Source organism: Notolepis coatsorum, assembly GCF_963971535.1.
Source record: "Notolepis coatsorum genome assembly, chromosome: 8".
Classification (NCBI taxonomy): Eukaryota; Metazoa; Chordata; class Actinopteri; order Aulopiformes; family Paralepididae; genus Notolepis; species Notolepis coatsorum.
Window position 1 is genome coordinate 37,600,978 of NC_140172.1, and position 20,000 is coordinate 37,620,977.

General features: G+C 43.2%; 1 pseudogene across 1 annotated transcript in view; it reads left to right on the top strand.

Moving 5' to 3' along the window:
- LOC311233403 (transcription factor COE1-like) overlaps positions 1–20,000 on the top strand; it is an 81,355-nt pseudogene that overhangs the window by 15,450 nt on the left and 45,905 nt on the right. The window lies entirely within an intron of this gene.

Sequence of the window (20,000 nt, forward strand, 5' to 3'; positions counted from 1 at the left end):
TCTCTCTCTCTCTCTCTCTCTCTCTCTCTCTCTCTCTCTATATATATATATATATATATATATATATATATATATATATATATATATATATATATATCCCTCTCGCTACCCCCCCCCCCCTCTATCTCCCTGTATCAAATAAAAACTCTAACAATATTTATCTTGGAGATAATCATGAAATAATCTAATCTCATCTGTGGCCTTTCTCTTTATGATGTTATTATAATAACATCGTCCCGGTTGTTGTTTCATTAAAGGATCAGTGGTACTGTTATTATGACCCATATAGCTGATAGCACCAGCATTCTATACTGTATGTCGAGCACCTTACAGTACTTACAGTATAGTACATAGATAAACAAATAGTATATTTGAGTCCGTGGAATTCAGCGCAGGGGCCATTTGTTCTCCCTCTCAATTGGATTGACAATGCATTTCTTAGTAGAAACAACATCTAAACATATATTTTGAAGCGGTAGAATTGGAGTAAATTAAACCAGTATTTGGAGTTGTAAGTTGGTTGCTTAGAAGCTTATTTTATTTGAATATTTTATCATTTTTACTTTGAATCTGCAAGTCATAGGCTACTTCAAATAAAAGGAAATGAAGGTCAGGTGGGACTAGTTGTATTTGCTAGTTCTATTATATGATAAAACCATTATACAATAATAATAGTAAAGTGTATAATTTCTGAAATGTGTACAATATTCTTCCAATGGCAGTGTGATGCCCTCATGCCGTGTACACCACGACACATCCCCTCACACAATCATTCACTCTCCTCTAGCCTGGCCCCACTGTGTCACTGGGATGTATACAGAGAGGACAACAATGACAACATTAATAGTAATGATAGCAATATGAAGTTAAGCCCTCATCCTCATCATCGTCATCATCATCATCATCATCTTCATCATCATCCTCATTAGCATATCCCTAGGGGAGATGAGCTGTGATTGACAGCTAGCTGTGTGTTTTGGGCTTCAGCTCGGCTATCAATTACCTCTCTGCATATCAACCATCATTATGTAAAATAACTCTGCTCTGCTCTCCTCAGCTCTCTTAAGTCCTCTCTCTCTCTCTCTCTCTCTCTCTCTCTCTCTCTCTCTCCTTTCATTCAAACTCCGCTTCGCTCCGACCACTTTCCCCCTCGCTTTCTCTCACTCTCTCTTTTGCCTTGCTTTCAGCATCGTCCCCTCATCCACTATGTGTGGTGTGTATGTGTGCGTGTGCGCACGCGCGTGTGTGTACGTGCGTGTGTGCATGTACAGTATGTGTGTGTGTGTGTGTATGTGTGTGTGTATGTATGTATGTATGTATGTATGTATGTATGTATGTATGTATGTATGTATTGTATGTATGTATGTATGTATGTATGTATGTATGTATGTATGTATGTATGTATGTATGTATGTATGTATGTATGTATGTGTGTGTGTGTGTGTGTGTGTGTGTGTGTGTGTGTGTGTGTGTGTGTGTGTGTGTGTGTGTGTTAGTGTTAGTGTTAGTGTTAGTGTTAGAGAGGAGCATAACACATCTTGCCAGGTCCTTTTTTTTATTAATTGTGTTTTCTTATCCAGCTACTTCGATAACTGTAGTGAAGTAGTACCTAGCAGTTCTAGGAAAGGCAGTAGTATTAGTATTGGAGATTTAAACAGAGCGTTTGGTATTACCAAAATACTACACAACAATATGGAAGGCATACAAATCTGTACTCCGCCCAGTGAAATCAATCATCTGCTGATCTGATGAATCAGACACTATGTTCTGAATAAACAAACATCAACGAGTACATCGTTGTGGGTTTAAAAAAAATATATATTATGAGTGACGTTGTCCCCACAAAACCAAACCGGGTATTCCTCAACCAGAAACCATAGATTAATATGTGCACTTGACGAAAGACACTGCTTTGACCTCTGAGTAGTAATAACTCACGTAGCGCGTGGCAATGATTGCACATGATATCAGACCTCAAAGGGAAACCCAGTAACACAGCCAACATCACTGCCTCCCTACCAGATGAGCTGAACAACTTTTACACACCAACCTCTAGGGTTGGGCATCGTTTGGATTTGAACGATTCCGATTCTGATTCTCCATTTCTATTCCTGTTCTAAACTATTCTCGATTCCGATTCTTTGAGGTGCAGGTCAAAACAGGTCACAGCGTATTTCGCAGGAGATTAATATATATTTTTTTAAATCTAAAAAAAATGTCATACTATTCACATTGTCAGTTGACTTGATACAGTTTAATTTAATTAATTAATTAACCGGAAGTTAGGAACCGGTTCCTATTAGAACCGGTTCTCGGTGCCCAACCCTACCAACCTCCCAGGAGAACCCCCCACCACCATCCACACGAGCGGTGACTGTTACGTTCCCAGGCCCGGCCCTGGCTGGGCCGGGCGCTTGTATGCTTTCTACAACGCAGTTCGGCGATTTTGCGAATCTGATTGGCCAGGTCATTTCTGGTCATGTGACATGTACGCCCAATCGTGGGACCGCAAGTGTCTACACTGGTTAAGCTTAGGCGCTCTTTCGAAGTTGGTTAAGGTTAGAGTTTGTCTTAGAGCATGGCGATAGAATGCCTGCCCTTCTTTCGACGGTTATGCTTAGGCACTCTTTCGAAGTTGGTTAAGGTTAGAGTTTGTCTTATAGCATGGCGATAGAACGCCAGGTGCTTTGCAGGCTGTTCGACGTGGAAATGGACAAAGACACAGCTCGTCGCGCTATTGGGCACACATGTCACATGACCAGAAACGTCAGTGGCCAATCAGATTCGCAAATCGCCAAACTGCGTTGTAGAAAGCATACACGTGGGCCGGGCATGAGAATGACAGTGGACAGTTCTCTCCTCCTGACATTGGCTCCCTACCTCCCTCTGGTGACCTAAGCCCGATGGTGCGGTCGGCCATCTTATGTTGGTTTCAAATAATTGAGTGGATTTCTAATTATTTGTTATCCTGGCCCATTCCTGTCTGTGTTTGATGTCGTCCCCCTGTCTGGTTGTTGTGTGTGTCATTGCCTTTGTGTCTAGTTGTGTTTATGGTGTCAATGCTTTTGTGTCTAGGTGTTGTTTGTGATTCTGTGTTTTAGACTGGGATTTCCCAGGTATGGCCAATTGTAATTAGTCAGTGTATATATGTGTGTTCGGTCTGCTTCTCTGTGTGGTGACATTACTCCTCCGTTCCCTCTGTTCCTGTCGACGTCGTCCTCACCCTGTATTGTGGTTCTTGTCTAAGTAGGTTTTCGATAGTATTCTGTTTTGTTGCCTTTTATGTTCATGTGCACAGTTCGTTGTTCATCAGTGCCAGCTCGGCTGAGTCTGTTTTGTTCTTTTGTAACGCGCCTTGTTTACCGTGCTCTGCAAATACATTTGATTATTTACTACTACTTCGTCTCTGCCTCCTGTCTCGACATCTCTTCCCTCTGCGATTGCGTTCTCACCCTCTCAGCACCCCTAATCCTAACAGGTGACCTGTGTAAGGATCGTGTAAGGATTTCAAGTGCATCAACATACGCAAGGCAGCCGGACCAGGCCCCATCCCAGGGGGAAGTGATCAGAACGCGTGCAAAGTCATCCACCATCGTGCCGGTGTGAAAAAAGAACACATTGCCCTCACTCCCATAGTGAGGAAATGCTTTGGGAAGCACGTTAAGAAATCAATCTGCAGCGGACTACTGACGATCACCGAAGAAGACAAGTTTGCCTAACATCTGTGGTTGTGAGCTCCCCACCATGCAATATATATATACAACGGATGGTGTGTCAGCAAAGACCTGAGGCATCCCAACCACAAACTGTTTCAGCTGCTCCCATCTGGCAAACGATACAGCAGCTTCAAGGCCCGGACCAGCAGACTCCAGGACAAATCCGTGGGCATGGATTTGCACATGGATATATTTTTTCTCAGCTGACCCCAGGGGGTTCCGTCAAGTTGAACGTGTTCTGAAAATGTTTACACTAAATAACTGTTTTTCTGACCAGTAGATCAAGCAAAAAAAATTTAAAATCTTTTTTTTGCTTAACTGTTTCTGTGCCAAAAACGAGTTAAATCGTTATAGTCCGCCAATCGAATTATGCCAACAACGAGTATACTCGTTATTATGATCGTTATTTCTTTTATTTGCTATTTCCATTCATAATTCATCCTGCTGTGCTGTGGGAATGTTTGGCACTCTGTCTGAGATCGCAACGGCCCGATACCGCCGCCTGGTGGTATGCGGCCGATGTTGCACTTACTTTCTGGAGGAAGCTTGACTCGGTGCGTCAGTGAATGTCTTCCGGGCGGAGTTATCTTGTAACGTGGATCAAGATACACACTCGATTGCATTGAATCACCTTCGGGACGCCAGAATCATTATGCTTTTGGAGCTTATGGCGTCGGCCAAATGGACATACGATCTAGCAGATGGCAATCAAATAATTGGAATATTCTTTTTGCAGTCTCATCGGCCAGAGCTAAGAGCAATCTAACGTTAATTTCAGCTTGGTTGTCCATTGTTTTCATAGCAAAACGCTCTGATCAACGTATGCTGTTGTACTAACTAATGCCGTTATTGACAATCAATTAATCATAAACTACCCCCCCCCCCTTTCATGCATGCATGATGGAACATAATATATATCGATCATATGCATTTGAATTTTTTATTGTAGCGTGTATAGGGATGAAATGCCAATGGATTAAGTATAATATGCGTCACGGCCTACTACTAGCATTCCAGGAATTATCCTAGACCACTCTAAAACTATACTTAGATTCCCCACGGTATAAAACGACAATGTATGAATGGAAAAAATACATTAAAGAATGTACAATACTGTATAACTACTCAGACTGTATCAGCTGGCACCAGACCAGGCTACACTATCTGATACATCTGATGCTATACTGTCATCAGTAAACAGCACGATCTCTGTAAACAATAACAAACACACAGTGTAAACAGGAAACAGGAAGTTGGTATCTGACAGGCTCAGATTATTCAGATATTAGACAGGGAAGATCAGGATTCACATATTCTTCATGATAGAACATAAATAAAGGATTAATAAATAATAAATGCATGCTAAACGGGAAGGAGGGTGAACTGCTGTTAAACTGCTCTTGATCCAGAATCACAAGGCTTGTGTCTATTGTTCCTCTGGCTGGTTGTTTTTGTGATGCAAGACAGCACCTGATTTGTATAATAAATAAATATAAAAATTGTTAATGGCAGACAGACAGACAGACAGACAGACAGACAGACAGACAGACAGACAGACAGACAGACAGACAGACAGACAGACAGACAGACAGACAGACAGGCAGGCAGACAGACAGACAACTAGAAAGACAGACAGACAGACAACTAGAAAGACAGACAGCCAGATGGACAGCAGAAAGCGAAAACCATGCCTCTCATAAATCTCTCAAAGAACTTGGCAAGGAGAATAAGACATTTGAAGAAAGGAGGAGAAAGAAAAGAAAGGAGGAGAATCTGTAGTGATCTGTTGTTTAGCTTGTCTTTACTCTCTGACTGGCAGCTCATTCTCCACCTGTCAGCAAGAACTGTGTGTGTGTGTGTGTGCGTGCGTGCGTGTGTGCGTGCGTGCGTGCGTGCGTGCGTGTGTGTGTGTGTGTGTCTGTGTGATTTTTTTCTTCTACCAAGGCACCACTGTTATTCTTGACTTAGTAGAATAGCTTAGTCCTGAGGGGATAAGAACAAACGAACAAACACACACACACACACACACACACACACACACACACACACACACACACACACACACACACACACACACACACACACACACACACACACACACACAGGCGCACGCACTCGCACACACACACACACACACACACACACACACACACACACACACACACACACACACACACACACACACACACACACACACACACACACACACACACACACACACACACACACACACACACACACATAACAGTTGTGATTGGAGGATCAAGAAAAGAGGGCGGAGCTTGAAATAGGTAAATCCCCCGGATGTCACCCTTGACCTCTTGCTCTTGGTAATGTATTGTGGAATTCATGTTCCAATGACAGGAGAGACTGTGACCATAGAGACAAACTCCAACAACCCAAATCCCCCCCCACTCTCTCTATCTCACACTCTATCTCTCTCTCTTTCTCTCTCTTTCTCACTCTGTCTGTCTGTCTGTCTGTCTGTCTGTCTGTCTGTCTGTCTGTCTGTCTGTCTGTCTGTCTGTCTGTCTGTCTGTCTGTCTGTCTGTCTGTCTGTCTGTCTGTCTGTCTGTCTGTCTGTCTGTCTGTCTGTCTGTCTGTCTGTCTGTCTGTCTGTCTGTCTGTCTGTCTGTCTGTCTCTTTCTCTCTCTCTCACATGTTGACCCTCTATCTCTCTCTTTCCCTATATCCCCTACGCCCTCCCTCTGACCTCCCTTCCTCTCTCCTTCTCTCTTTCCTCTCTCTGTCTCTCGCTCCTTCTCACTCTCTCTGCCCATGTTAGCCACATATATTAAATATTAATGTTAGTTGTGCTCTGAGCCATAATTGCCATCTCAGCCTCTGAATAATGGATGTAACTGCACACTATTCACTATGCCCTGCTATGGTTAGCATTTGGCTACCCCACCTCAGCTGGCATGTTTATATAGCCTGCACCACGCTATGGCACACTATGCTACCTGCAGCCTGCAAGCTGATTCAGGCAACCGTTCAACAATTTTTCATCTTTTCTTTTGTGGTAAAGAATTTTGCGCCAACATTGTAAAGCAAAGTATTTACTTTTAAAGTATTTTAAAGGGAAAATCCACCCTTAAACAGCGTTTACATTGTGCTGTTCCAGTTATCTTGGACAGTTAAGTCAATATTCATGACAAAGACTACTGTCTCCCTAAGCTGGACATCAGAGGATTAAGACTTGAAGGATGAGGATGTTGATGAAAACAATACGGTGAAAAGGAAACGAAGTAAACACCTCAGCCCAGAAACATGGAAGCAAAATGAATCCAAGCAGAAACGTCTCAAAGCAATGGCATACAAGGGCAAAGGTGGCAAGAAAATACCTGCGAAGGCTAAGGGTCCTCCCTGCAATTCAAAGTTCTGTCAACGAGTCACGACTCGAGACCAATCCATTACAGAAGAACAGAGGCAGTGGCTATTTCAGAATGTTTGGTCAATGACCACCTGGGAAGAACGTCGGTTATACATCAAAACTTTGGTCACAAAGGTCGCCATAAAGCAAAAGAAAGTTGCTGAAGAATCCAGGCGCAATGCGTCATTGTCCTACCAACTTAAACTTCAGGATGGAACGAGTCATAAAGTGTGCCAGGCACTTTTTTCTTCTACACTTGGTCTCCCTGAAAGAACCATTAGACACTGGCTGAATGAAGACACCATCGACCATGACGAACAAGCAGCAGCCCGCCAACTAAATCTGGACCTAAGAGTGGCAAGCATGCAAAGCTGGAAACTGATGTCACAGATTTCCTTAAGGACTGGTTGAAGGACCTGCCCACTGTTGATTCGCATTACTGCAGAAGCACAGCGACCTACAAAGAAAAGAAGTTCCTTCACCCAGGCACAACCATCTCCCAACTACATCAGGAATATCAACAAGCAGCTGCAACTGCTGGAGTGAGGGCCGTTGGGATACGGCATTTTACAGATGTGTTCCATGAAGGAAAGTATTCCATATTCATTCCACGAAAAGATCAGTGTGATGTTTGTGTTTCATTCAAGCATGGTAATATCAGTAAGGCCAAATCTGATGCACATGTGATGGCAAAAGATGAAGCAAGACAAGAGAAATCCCACAACAAGAATTCTGCAACGTTTGGACAATGGACTTGCAAGCTGTGCTGCTGTGTCCAAAAACCCAAGCCAGCTGCCTGTATTACAAAACAAAACTGCAAGTCCATAACTTTACCCTCTATGACTTGAAATCAAAGGAAGGGTACTGCTACATGTGGGACGAGACTCAGGGCGATCTCAGTAGCGAAGTATTCGCACACCTTCAATATCGCCATTTTGAAGGTTTGATCAAAGACCATCCAGAAATCGAGGAGATAGTAGTGTGGAGCGATGCAAATGTGGCGAATGCATTTTCTGAGCTTGCCAGGAAATATGGGGTACTAATAGCACAGAAGTACCTTGTTGCTGGACACACACAAATGGAGTGTGACAGCATGCATAGTACCATTGAACGTAAAATTATTACGGATATCATCACCCAGAGAGACTACGTGATCATACTCCAGACTGCAAGAATCAGACCATCACCCTACCATGTGAAGGTGGTCAAGCATGATGAAATCCTGAAATTGAATGGCTCTAACATCCTCAGCATCAGACCAGGCAAAAAAGCTGGAGATCCGACTGTACATAATTTGCGGGCTCTTCAGTTTAGCAGTGATGGCAAGCTCCATTACAAGCTATCCTTCTCGGAGAACTCATGGGAAGCACTGCCACAGAGGGTCCAGGTGCCAAATGAGCCGATGACATGGATTAGAATGTTTCCACATGCTCTGCCAATCACAGAGAGGAAGTTTCAGGACCTTCAGTCCATGAAACATGTCATGCCCACCGAGTGTCATCACTTCTTCGATAATTTGCCACATAAATTGGCATCAATCAATAGCTCTGCAAAGAAGAGCTAAAGGGAGAAGTGAGGAGAGGAACATGCCTCCCAGTGTTTGATTTTCCTGCCATTTGTTGGATTTTGAGTGATTTAACTACAATAAAAACCCAGTAAAGAAGAGCTGGAGGGAGAAGTGAGGAGAGGAACATGCCTCCTCAGTGTTTGATTCACCTGGCATGTTTGATTTAGCCAAGAGTGATTTGAGTTGTAACTGTTGAGAGTTTGCTTTATTGAATTAAAGGGCCAACCACGGCCAAACTGCCCTCTGTCTCCTGAGTCTCTGTGTGCCCTGCTAGCGTGGCTTATCCTTCCCCATTGTCTGTCAAAGAGTTTTGCCCAAGTCACTTACTCAAGAAGTAATTTGGCCTAAGTCAGGTTTAAAAAGGCTCAAGTCACAACGGCATGTTTGTAAATTGGCCTACGTCATTTATTCCTTTTATGTTACATAATTGACAGACATCGTAATTTTTATGTTAAGTGCTAACGCCGGTCCCCGGTTGGTGCTAACTAGCTAGCCATCGCTCCCGGGAGCTGACGCCGGTCCCCGGCTGGTGCTAACTAGCTAGCCATCGCTCCCGGGAGCTGACGCCGGTCCCCGGCTGGTGCTAACTAGCTAGCCATCGCTCCCGGGAGCTGACGCCGGTCCCCGGCTGGTGCTAACTAGCTAGCCATCGCTCCCGGGAGCTGACGCCGGTCCCCGGCTGGTGCTAACTAGCTAGCCATCGCTCCCGAGAGCTAACGCCGGTCCCCGGCTGGTGCTAACTAGCTAGCCATCGCTCCCGGGAGCTAACGCCGGTCCCCGGCTGGTGCTAACTAGCTAGCCATCGCTCCCGGGAGCTAACGCCGGTCCCCGGCTGGTGCTAACTAGCTAGCCATCGCTCCCGGGAGCTAACGTTGGTCCCCGGCTGGTGCTAACTAGCTAGCCATCGCTCCCGGGAGCTAACGCCGGTCCCCGGCTGGTGCTAACTAGCTAGCCATCGCTCCCGGGAGCTAACGTTGGTCCCCGGCTGGTGCTAACTAGCTAGCCATCGCTCCCGGGAGCCTGCGCCGGTCTGTCTGTCGAAGACCGAGGGAACCGCATCAGGCTTCAGCTGATTAGTGGTCTTCTGGACAAACCTTCCACCCCCAACAACATAATCCGAGGCAATGAAGTGTTCGCTGGAGATCTTCATTCCCTGTCCAACAGGCTGATTGCGCCGCCTGAGTGCAGCCAGCCTGAGCCAACGTGCCAACAACACTGTTTTTTTCACTGGTAGTGTGTGATAATTAACCAACTTTCCTCTCTCTTTCACACGGTAAAATTTGTTTGAACAGACAGGAGCAATACAAAAAGAACCACCGCAGTCCCGTTGTTTGGTAGGCAACATTTGACTGACCCGACAGTCCATGTTTACTATGCAGCTAACCCACAGTGTATACACCAAACCAACACCGTGACGTCAGCAACAAAATGGCACCGCCCATGGCGAAAACAGGGAAATTATATTTGATTTTTCAGACAAATAAGCAGGATTTCACATTTTATTATAGGACCCTGTCTTACACAAGGTACACAACAAACAAACTAGGATCACATTGTTCACTGCTTCATCTCCACTTTAACACACCATATTGGACTATATACTTGCCCACTGTATTGTTATTCCATTCTAATTAGTGTATATAATTGTATAATTGACCACATCTGCAGTTGCACAGCCCTGGCCTTTTCCTATTCCTATTTAATTTTGACTTATAATTGTACTATATTTTATTTAGTTTATATCCCATATAATTGTATTCAACCTCTTATACAGTCGTACAGCTCTGGCCTATATTTTATTTCATAAATATATTACTCTATTGTGCTTAACTTAGCTCATATTTCATTTTATTTTACTCCACCACTTTATTGTATTATCGGTCTGTTAATGTCTGTCCGCTAATGTCGCACCAGTAACGTCCAAAGCAAATTCCTTGTATGTGAAAAGTATACTTGGTAATCAGTGATGCCAGTAACTAGTTACTAAGTAACTAGTTACTCTAATCTGATTACTTTTTTCAGTAAATAGTAATCTAACTTGTTACTTTTTACAAGCCAGTAATCTGATTACAGTTACTTTTCCAAGTGGCTGTGCGTTACTATTTAGTTACTATCTCATAATGCTGATGATAAGAGAGCCAGGGGTGGGTGCTCCAGTAGCACACCATGTTACCACGCTCGCGCGGGACTCCGTGCTGCGTCACGGATCTGGTTGACTCCGAGTTCGATTCCCGGACCCGCCGTCATTTGCCGAATGTCTCCCCCTGCTCTCTCTCCCGTTTCACCCTGCAACTGTCGGTCATGCTTGACCAGGAAAGCGATAAACGCTAAAAAAATAAAGTTTAAAAAAAAAAAAAAAAAAAAAAAGAGAGCCAGGGGTACAGTCATCTAGACCGGAGATGAGACGTGCGCTCACGCACGCATTCACACAGCCACACGCACATGTTTACGTTTATAGCTGATTTTAGAATGAATGAATGAATGAATGAATGAATGAATGAATGAATTACTTCAGTATGAAGTTAAATCAACTATCCAGTTCGTTTTATTGTGTAATTTGGCTTTATGACATTATGTACTTTCAATAAAACATTATTTAAAAAAATAAAACTGTTGTCATTCTTATGTTGTGGTAGCAGCAGGGGGGACGACGACGACTTCGTAACCTAGTTACTTTCAATGTAACTAAGTTACTTTGATAATCAAGTAATCAGTAAAGTAACTAGATTACTTTTTAAAGGAGTAATCAGTAATCAGTAATCAGATAATTTTTTACAAGTAATCTGTGGCATCACTGTTGGCAATTAAGACCTTTCTGATTCTGATTCTGATTCTCATGTGGTAGTCTACACATGACCGACAGGAGGGCAGCACAACGATCAGGGGGTCATTCCTTTCACATAACGTGTGTGGAAGTTCATGCTGTCTCCCTCAGATCCCCTCCCTGTTTAACAGGTGCCCCGAACAACTGGTAGGACTGGCTATTGCAACGACTAGGACTCATCCGGCCACGACTTCCCACCTGCGAACACTAGGGCTGTCCCCGACTAAGGATTTGGTTAGTCAACTTTGATTGGCCGAAATTAGCCGATAGTCAACTATTAGTCGACTATGAAAAAAAAAGTTTTTGAAGAAAAAATAAGTATATATAAATATATATATATATATTTGCATTCGACGAAGAGGTAGGCAGTCGACTATGGCTCCTTTCAATCGATTAGTTGACTATTCGACTAATAGGGGTCAGCCCTAGCGAACACTGACCAATCCAGAGGTACCAGATTTGAACCCCAGGTCTCTGCGGTGGTAGGGAAGTGCTTAGACCGCTTCACTCCCCAGATGCCTTGCTTTGGCCATTAACAAAGAAACTTGAGAGGACATGTGTTAGAAGCCATATACCTCCATTAGTCTAATCAGTGTGAAACTGGATTTGTACTGTGTTGAATGAAGGTTAGAAAACACGTGTGCAAAATGTTCCATCCTAAAAGCGGACCTCACATTCACACTATTCTGTTTCACAATGATGCTTTGCTTTCTTTATTTTTTTTATGTTTTTTTTTTTTATCAGAAAGGAAAATTATCATAGCTGGACTCTGGTCTTGTTACAGTGCATTGCATTCTACATATTGTTGTGGTGACAATGTACATGTAGTAGCATGTAGCATGTCAGTAATACAAAGTATAGCCTCTCCTTATATTCTTTCTTTCTTTCTTTCTTTCTTTCTTTCTTTCTTTCTTTCTTTCTTTCTTTCTTTCTTTCTTTCTTTCTTTCTTTCTTTCTTTCTTTCTTTCTTTCTTTCTTTCTTTCTTTCTTTCTTTCTTTCTTTCTTTCTTTCCCATTTTCTTTTTATCAGCCTGTTTTTCCATTAACTCATTTGCATATCCAGATAGTGTTCCTGCGTGTGTATATATATGTGTGCGTGCCGTGCACACACAAATGCATGTGTGTATGTGTGTGTCTGTGTGTGTGTGTGGGTGTGTGTGTGTATGTGTGTGTGTACAGCAGGACTAGTGTCAGGTCAGCTCTCTGTGTGTGATACTCGCAATATAGCAAAGGTCAACAGCACTGTTATCACTCGAACAAGAGGGGAAAGGGGGGGGGGCAGGGGAGAGGGGGAGTGGAGGAGAGGGGGATAGAGAAAGAGGAAAGGAGGGAGTCTTCCCCTCCCCCTCAGCAATCCAGACTCTGATAATTGCCCTGTTTAATTGAAGGCCTCTTAACGACCAAAGACAGGCCGGCCTATCAATTCTGGAATCATGAATGTGTGTGTGTGTGTGTGTGTGTGTGTGTGTGTGTGTGTGTGTGTGTGTGTGTGTGTGTGTGTGTGTGTGTGTGTGTGTGTGTGTGTGTGTGTGTGTGTGTGTGTGTGTGTGTGTGTGTGTGTGTGTGTGTGTGTGTGTGTGTGTGTGTGTGTGTGTGTGTGTGTGTGTGTGTGTGCGTGCGTGCGTGTGTGTGTGCGTGCGTGCGTGCGTGCGTGCGTGTGTGTGTGCGCGTGTGTGTTTTGCTGTTTTTTTATTGTTGTAGAGCTGATTATAGGCCAGTGTCAGTGTCCTATATACCAGAGTGAAATATACACAGTTGTATTAAATGTACAATATTTTACTCAACTTGATGTACAACATGACACAATAAATACATAAATACAGCACAGCACGACACAGCACAACATAAACACACGGAAGAATCTAGTCCATCAGGTCAGGAGCTTGGTTAGTGTGGGGGGGGGGGGGCAAGGACGTTCAGGGTCCGAATGGTGGTTGGGAAGAAGCTGTCCTTGAAGCGGGTGGTTTTTGAAAAGATGGACTTAAAGCGCCTACCTGAGGGCAGGGGCTGAAACAGGGGGTGTGCTGGGTGTGAGGGGTCCTTAGCAATTTTTCTGGCGCGGGTGGTTGTGCGGGAGGTGAAGATGGAGTCCAGGGAGGGAAGGTCACACGGTCCCTATGATTTTGGAGGCCTTGTTAATGATGCGCTGACGTTTTTGAATGGAGAGTTTTTGTGCGGAACCGTACCAGACTGTGATTGAAGAGGTGAGTATGCTAATTTGTATGATGGCGGTATAGAATCATAGTTGTTTTACTATGTGGCCACTACAGTGAAGGCATGATTGCACCTTCATCTTTGCCTTAGTCTTTCTATTCCTAGGGATCCATTCTCAAATACACTTTATTATTTATATATTTTTTAAGATGCAAAGCATCTCATAGACCAGCAATGTCACTCACTCACTCACTCACTCACTCACTCACTCACTCACTCACTCACTCACTCACTCACTCACTCACTCACTCACTCACTCACTCACTCACTCACTCACTCACTCACTCACTCACTCACTCACTCACTCGATTACTCGCTCAGCCCCTAGTGGTGGCCCACAGGCATGTCACCTTGCTCTGCATCTACGACACATTGTTTCCTTATTGTTCCATTGACAAGCCCATCTCCTGTGTGCTGCCAGTATAGAATATGTTCTGTTGGTAATCAGTGTTTACTGTAAACCCGCCTCACAGGAACTACCTAGCACTGAGAAGATTGGACATTGTTTGAATAACATTTAAAACAGTTACCATGTCACCATCATATAGTCAACGAATGGACTGTAGGAATCGATTGCCCTGGAAAGGAACTGCGAGGGGCAACTGGATGTTGTCAGATGGGCCAGATGAGATGACGTAATAGACATGTTTATGACAGATTTAAGACAGACGTGAGGGTGTTGTGAGTTACAGAGGGTGTTTCCTCGTGCTACTTACCCTAGTCCAGTGTGTCTCAACGTGAGTCCAGGGACCCAGAGGGATTCCTTGAGTGGAAAATGTGTAATTTGTTTCTTAACCTGCAATGAGTCTCCTGGCCATTTTAGTTTTCGTTTTTGAGGACTGCATACTCTTTTTGCAAACCAAAACAACATACGTTATACGTATAGCATGAATGAATGAATGAAAACTTTATTTAACAGATTGCAGAATGGGTACAATACAGTACGGCTCAATACACACAATTGTATAAGGGGATGCAGACCAGAGAAAGACGTTTGTCTTGTTTACATCAGGGTCCCCCATTTTCAATTCATAGTGACATTTATGACATACACAACATACATGACATTTATGGCATAGGGACATACAGCCAGGTATTTAGTACTGATACATTTGTGACATATACGGTATTCAAATATACAGTACTGTTACCCATAGATCCTGACAGAGTATATACATATGATGGGGAGGGGACTGTACATTAGGAGGGGGTGGGTGGGTGGGAGAGAAATATACATACGGTGGTGAGGAGACTGTACATTTGGAGGGGGTGGGTGGGTGGGAGAGAAATATACATACGGCGGGGAGAGAATATATACATGCGGTGGGGAGGAGACTGTCTATTTGGAGGGGGTGGGGGTGGGGGGGTTTGGACATTTACGGTGGCCAGTTTTGAATTGCAGCCTCCCGTAGGTGCTCTTTGAGAGCGGTTTTGAATGTGGGTAGGGATTCACATTCCTTTACAGCTTTGGTTAGGGCGTTCCACATTGATGTGGCATAATTGCGAAACGTGTGTTTAGTCCCTTGTTTGAGCCGAATCTGGGTTTAACATGATTTGTTGAGCTTCCTCTGGTGTAGTGATCGTGGTATTCACTGACCTTTGGGAAGTATTTTGACATGTACATGGGTACCTTAGTCGTATAGTGTATCTTGTAGACCAGGCCCATTGCAAGTAGCACATGCATGAGCCTGATCTCTTTTGAAAGATGACATTCTGAAAAAAATCACTTTTAGTGCAAATGTAATAGAGTAACATAGGTCTGAACTTGAGTTGTAGTAGTTAGTAGTCCAGAGGTAGTATTTCTCCAGAAGGTGGTATGGCTTACAAATCCATACAGACCCATAGCCTGAAGCCTTATGTAGTACATAAAGATCCATTCAGAAATGAGTGATTAGGAGTGATTTTGGTCAACTGTGTACAAAAGAAAAACTGAGTTTTCTCATAGATTCAATTCATTCAGCTGTTTTTCTCGTCCTGTTTTCGCTCGTTAGTTTTTTTTTGTTTCTTAGATTTAGATCCCCATGTGGGGTATCATTGGAAAGCCACACTCATTGGGTACAACCCTCCACAATAATTTTCGAGGTCGGATCTAGATTGACGGAACTACTGCGCCAAGAGTCGGGAGTGGTATTTTGCGCAATACCGTGTACTTTGCACAAGCCTCAAATACCGGCATGTAACTCGAGAACCGCTGAACGGATTTTGTCGGATCTTGTCGCTATCGACAGGCAACAAATAAGCCTTCAATTCCATATATATATTGTAGTACAAAATATGCACACCCGAGCCACTAGGGGTCGCCAAAGTGCCGGTGGGCAAATCGTCGTAAAAAGGGCCCACATGTGGGCCCCCGCTTGCTAAGAGGATAATTATTAAGTTAGCACAATTAAATACTGTATAAGAGTGTCTATTCTCCTCTGTTATCTCCATACCTGCAGATGGTTATGGAAATCTGGTCTAAATCATATCTAACAACAAATGTTCTCAATTGGCGATCATCCAGGGCCGGCCCTATAGACATGCTGTAGGCCATGTAGTATAGGGCAGCTGCCAGGAATCTGAGGGGGAGTGTGAAGTAACAACCTATTGACATGATCATGTTTCTGAGGTTCTCTCTGTCTTAATGCTACAATGAAGATACGGATATCATCTGGACCTATAGGGACACTGAGAATCTAGAAATAGCAGCTAGTTTATGCTAAATGTTAACCCTATAAACGGTAGTTGTAACACAGGTCTTTTTGAGGCTGCTCTGGGCTCAGTTCTAAACCGCGAGTGAAGATACTGTAGAGGTATCACCTGAAATTGTAGACCCTGATAATAATAATAATAATAATAATAATAATAATAATAATAATAATAATAATAATAATAATAATAATAATAATAATAATAATAATAATAATAATACAACTTTATTTGTATAGCACCTTTCATACAGAAACTGCAGCTCAAAGTGCTTCACAACATAAAAAGACAGGCATAAAATGAGCACACACAGTGCAGACATATAAAATCACAGTTTTTCACATTAGGATCTAACATCCACCTTGTTTATGGTTTGATACAGTTTTAAATAGACAATAATAAAAAGAGTAAGATAGAATAGACAGAGTAAAATAGTGCAATAGTGCAGTGCAATAAGTAGTAGAATAGAATAGACATGAAATGAGCACATAAAGTGCAGACATATAAAATAAATTCTTTTTACAGTGCAATAAAATAGTTCTGAATGACTGTTTAACAGTTTAAAGTAGTCTTTACCTTCTCTGTTTGGTATCCACAGTTTAAAACCTGACAGTCTTCCCTCCTGTTTGATACCCACTTTGACCCTTCGAACCTCCCTGAAGACACTTACATGCTACTGTACAGTACCTTACCAGGGAATGGATGATAATTAGAAAAAAAGTAGTACAGCCATTTACAACGGTGTCACTTGACCTGTCACTTCAAGATATCCAAACGGTCCGACTTCTCAAAATTCGCAAATGTTTACTAGCGGCTGACAATCTTGATTAGAATGTAAATCTTTTATTTTCACCCCAATTCGCATTTGATTTAGTCATTATGGCAGCGGCCAGTAAACAGACAGACTCTCCATTGACATTTTGAAAAGTTGGACCATTTCAACAACTTCGGGGTACGTTTTATGTAGGGATGCTCGATATTGGCTTTTTTTACCGATACCGATATACCGATATTGTCCAACTCTTAATTTCCGATACCGATATCAACCGATACCGATATATGCAGGGTTTCCCCCCCCCAAAAAATTTAATAATTTCAGGTAATTAACATTACATATCTCTTGTTGTGGAATTAACACAACATTATGCATACTTTTGACAATAAATAAAATCTGAATTTGTTCTTACTTACTTGCCTGGGTAAATAAAGGTTATAAACATTTTATTTTTTATTTTTTTTGAAAACCGATACCGATATTTTCCGATATCACATTTTAATATCGGCCGATAATATCGGTAGGCTGATAATATCGGACATCCCTCGTTTTATGTTTAGGTAATACGATGCTTTTGAGTAAAGTAAAATAAAATGACATGATGTACCGTCACCCGGTTGATCAAAAGTAAATTTCAGTCTATGTTAATTTGCCCGGCTGTGATATGAAGCAAGCAAAGCCTCGCAGTACATATACAGCCGGGAACCAGCAGAGAATAGGTCTACTGAATGTAGAGCGAGAGATGTGTACAGTGTGACCTGTGTCATTGTCCTACATGTCCTATGTGTCTCAGTCCTCCTGTGGGACTTTATTAGTTGCTGATTTACCTTGTAACCATTTCATTAAGACAGAAATGTTATATCGTTTCTGATTCAGATTCCGGATTCTAATTCTGTCGCCACACCATGAGGGCAAAGCATTGAGAAATGTAATATTTCATTTGTATTTTACATGACAAAACACTAGCTGGAACTCAATCACTCGACAACAGTGTTCACAGCAGAGCTTCCATTAACAGGAATGTGTGAACCTTAGTGTTGATGTTTGAGTGTGTGTCTGAGAAGCATTAAAGCACTGTCTCAGTTTGAATCATAGACTCTGAGAATAATGGACAAAGTGACTGTGATTTGAAGCCAAAAGTGGCATTCCATGGGTGCATAGACTTTAAAGGGGCCCTATTGTGAAAATTGGCCTTTTCCTGTGTTTGGCATTGTTTATACAGGGGTTGTCTCCAATACAGAGAAAATGTTAAATATGTACATAGTGCTGTTTCTGCAGTTCAGCTGTGACAAGAACCCTCCCTCTTGAAACAAGACATTCAGACATTCAGCCACAATCGCTGTAGTTAATAACATGCATGTATGTGCGTGTGTATGTGCATAAATCTTCTCTTTTCTAAGTTGAACCTAAAATATGTTTCTGACAACATTTTTAATGGTATTGCTATTGATATGCTCTTTTTATTGATACTGTATGCTATTGCTGGATATTGAGTCATATTTGATCTGCAACATCTAGTTTGATAATTATCGTACGATAATTGCACGATAACAGCGGCTCGCTCGTTACAGGCAACAAAACTGCCCGTTGAGAACAGGACTGAAACAGAGGGGTATAGAGGCTGCTAGATTGCATAACCTGAATGTATTTTTAAAAATAATTGTGTTCAGCCTATACACCACACTGTGGGTCTCAGGAAACCTTCATTGTTGTGGAGAGGGTGAATGATTAACGGCTGAAACTACTTCCCTGATCTTGTTATTGAGGATGCATAGCGTTGTACAACTTCACCCTGCCCTCAGGCAACATCAGGATGAGTGGGAAAACTATAGACTCATTGTTCTGTGGAGTCGGGTTAACTCGCTGAACGTTGAGCGCCAGGACCCCCGAAAACCTGAGTATACTCGGGTTTTCATCGTTATTTCTTTTATTCAATGTTCTTCATAAACATGCAGGCAGTTGTGTGTTATCACTGGGGATGGGTCTGAGATCGCAAAAGTCCAATACCGCCGCCTGCCGCCTTGCGGCCGCTATTGCACTCCATTTGAAACGATGAGGCTTGGTGTGTGGGCCGGCCTGCGGGCGGGGTCTAACTAGCCGGGCAAGCGAAACGCTTATAACGCATGCATCGACAAGGGTCAGGCCCCCCAGGTTCATGTTCATTGCTGGATTACGTTGGAAACACGATCGCGATCAGTACTTGGAATGGCGATCAGATAATTGGAATATTCTTTTCGGGACCGATCCTGGCCAAGGTAAGGGCAAAATGGTATCAATATTGCGTTGATCCAAATATTCCTTCATGCGATCGGGTGTGTGTGTGGTGTGTGTGTGTGGTGTTCCGTTGGTAGCGATCAAAGCACGGAGGAGCGCCCCCCCCCCCCCCCCCCCCCCCCCCCCTTCATGCATCCATGATGAAACATAACACCGATAATCGAAATCTGATTTGAGAACAGCAGCTAGTCCAGGGAAGAAACCATAACGCTTTTACTAGAATACACGTTGCCGGCCATTATGAAGCATTTTGGAAATGACACCAGACCGCCCTGAAACTACACTCATATTCACAACGGTATAAAAAGGAAATGTATGGGGGGGCGGTCAGGTGGCGTAACGGAGATTGCGTTCGTCACCAACCCCGGAGCGGCTGGATTCGCCTGTTCGAATCCAGCTCACAGCTCCGGGGTTGTCACCAGCTTGGCTGGCCGTTCACACTAATACAATTGGCAGTATTAGAGGGTGGGAGAAGCTGGCGGGGTGGGTCCGGGTCGTTGTAAACAGCGACTCCTACAGTTCGGTCGGGGCGCCTGCTAAGCGCGGATAGGATCTAAGTGGGGTGATCC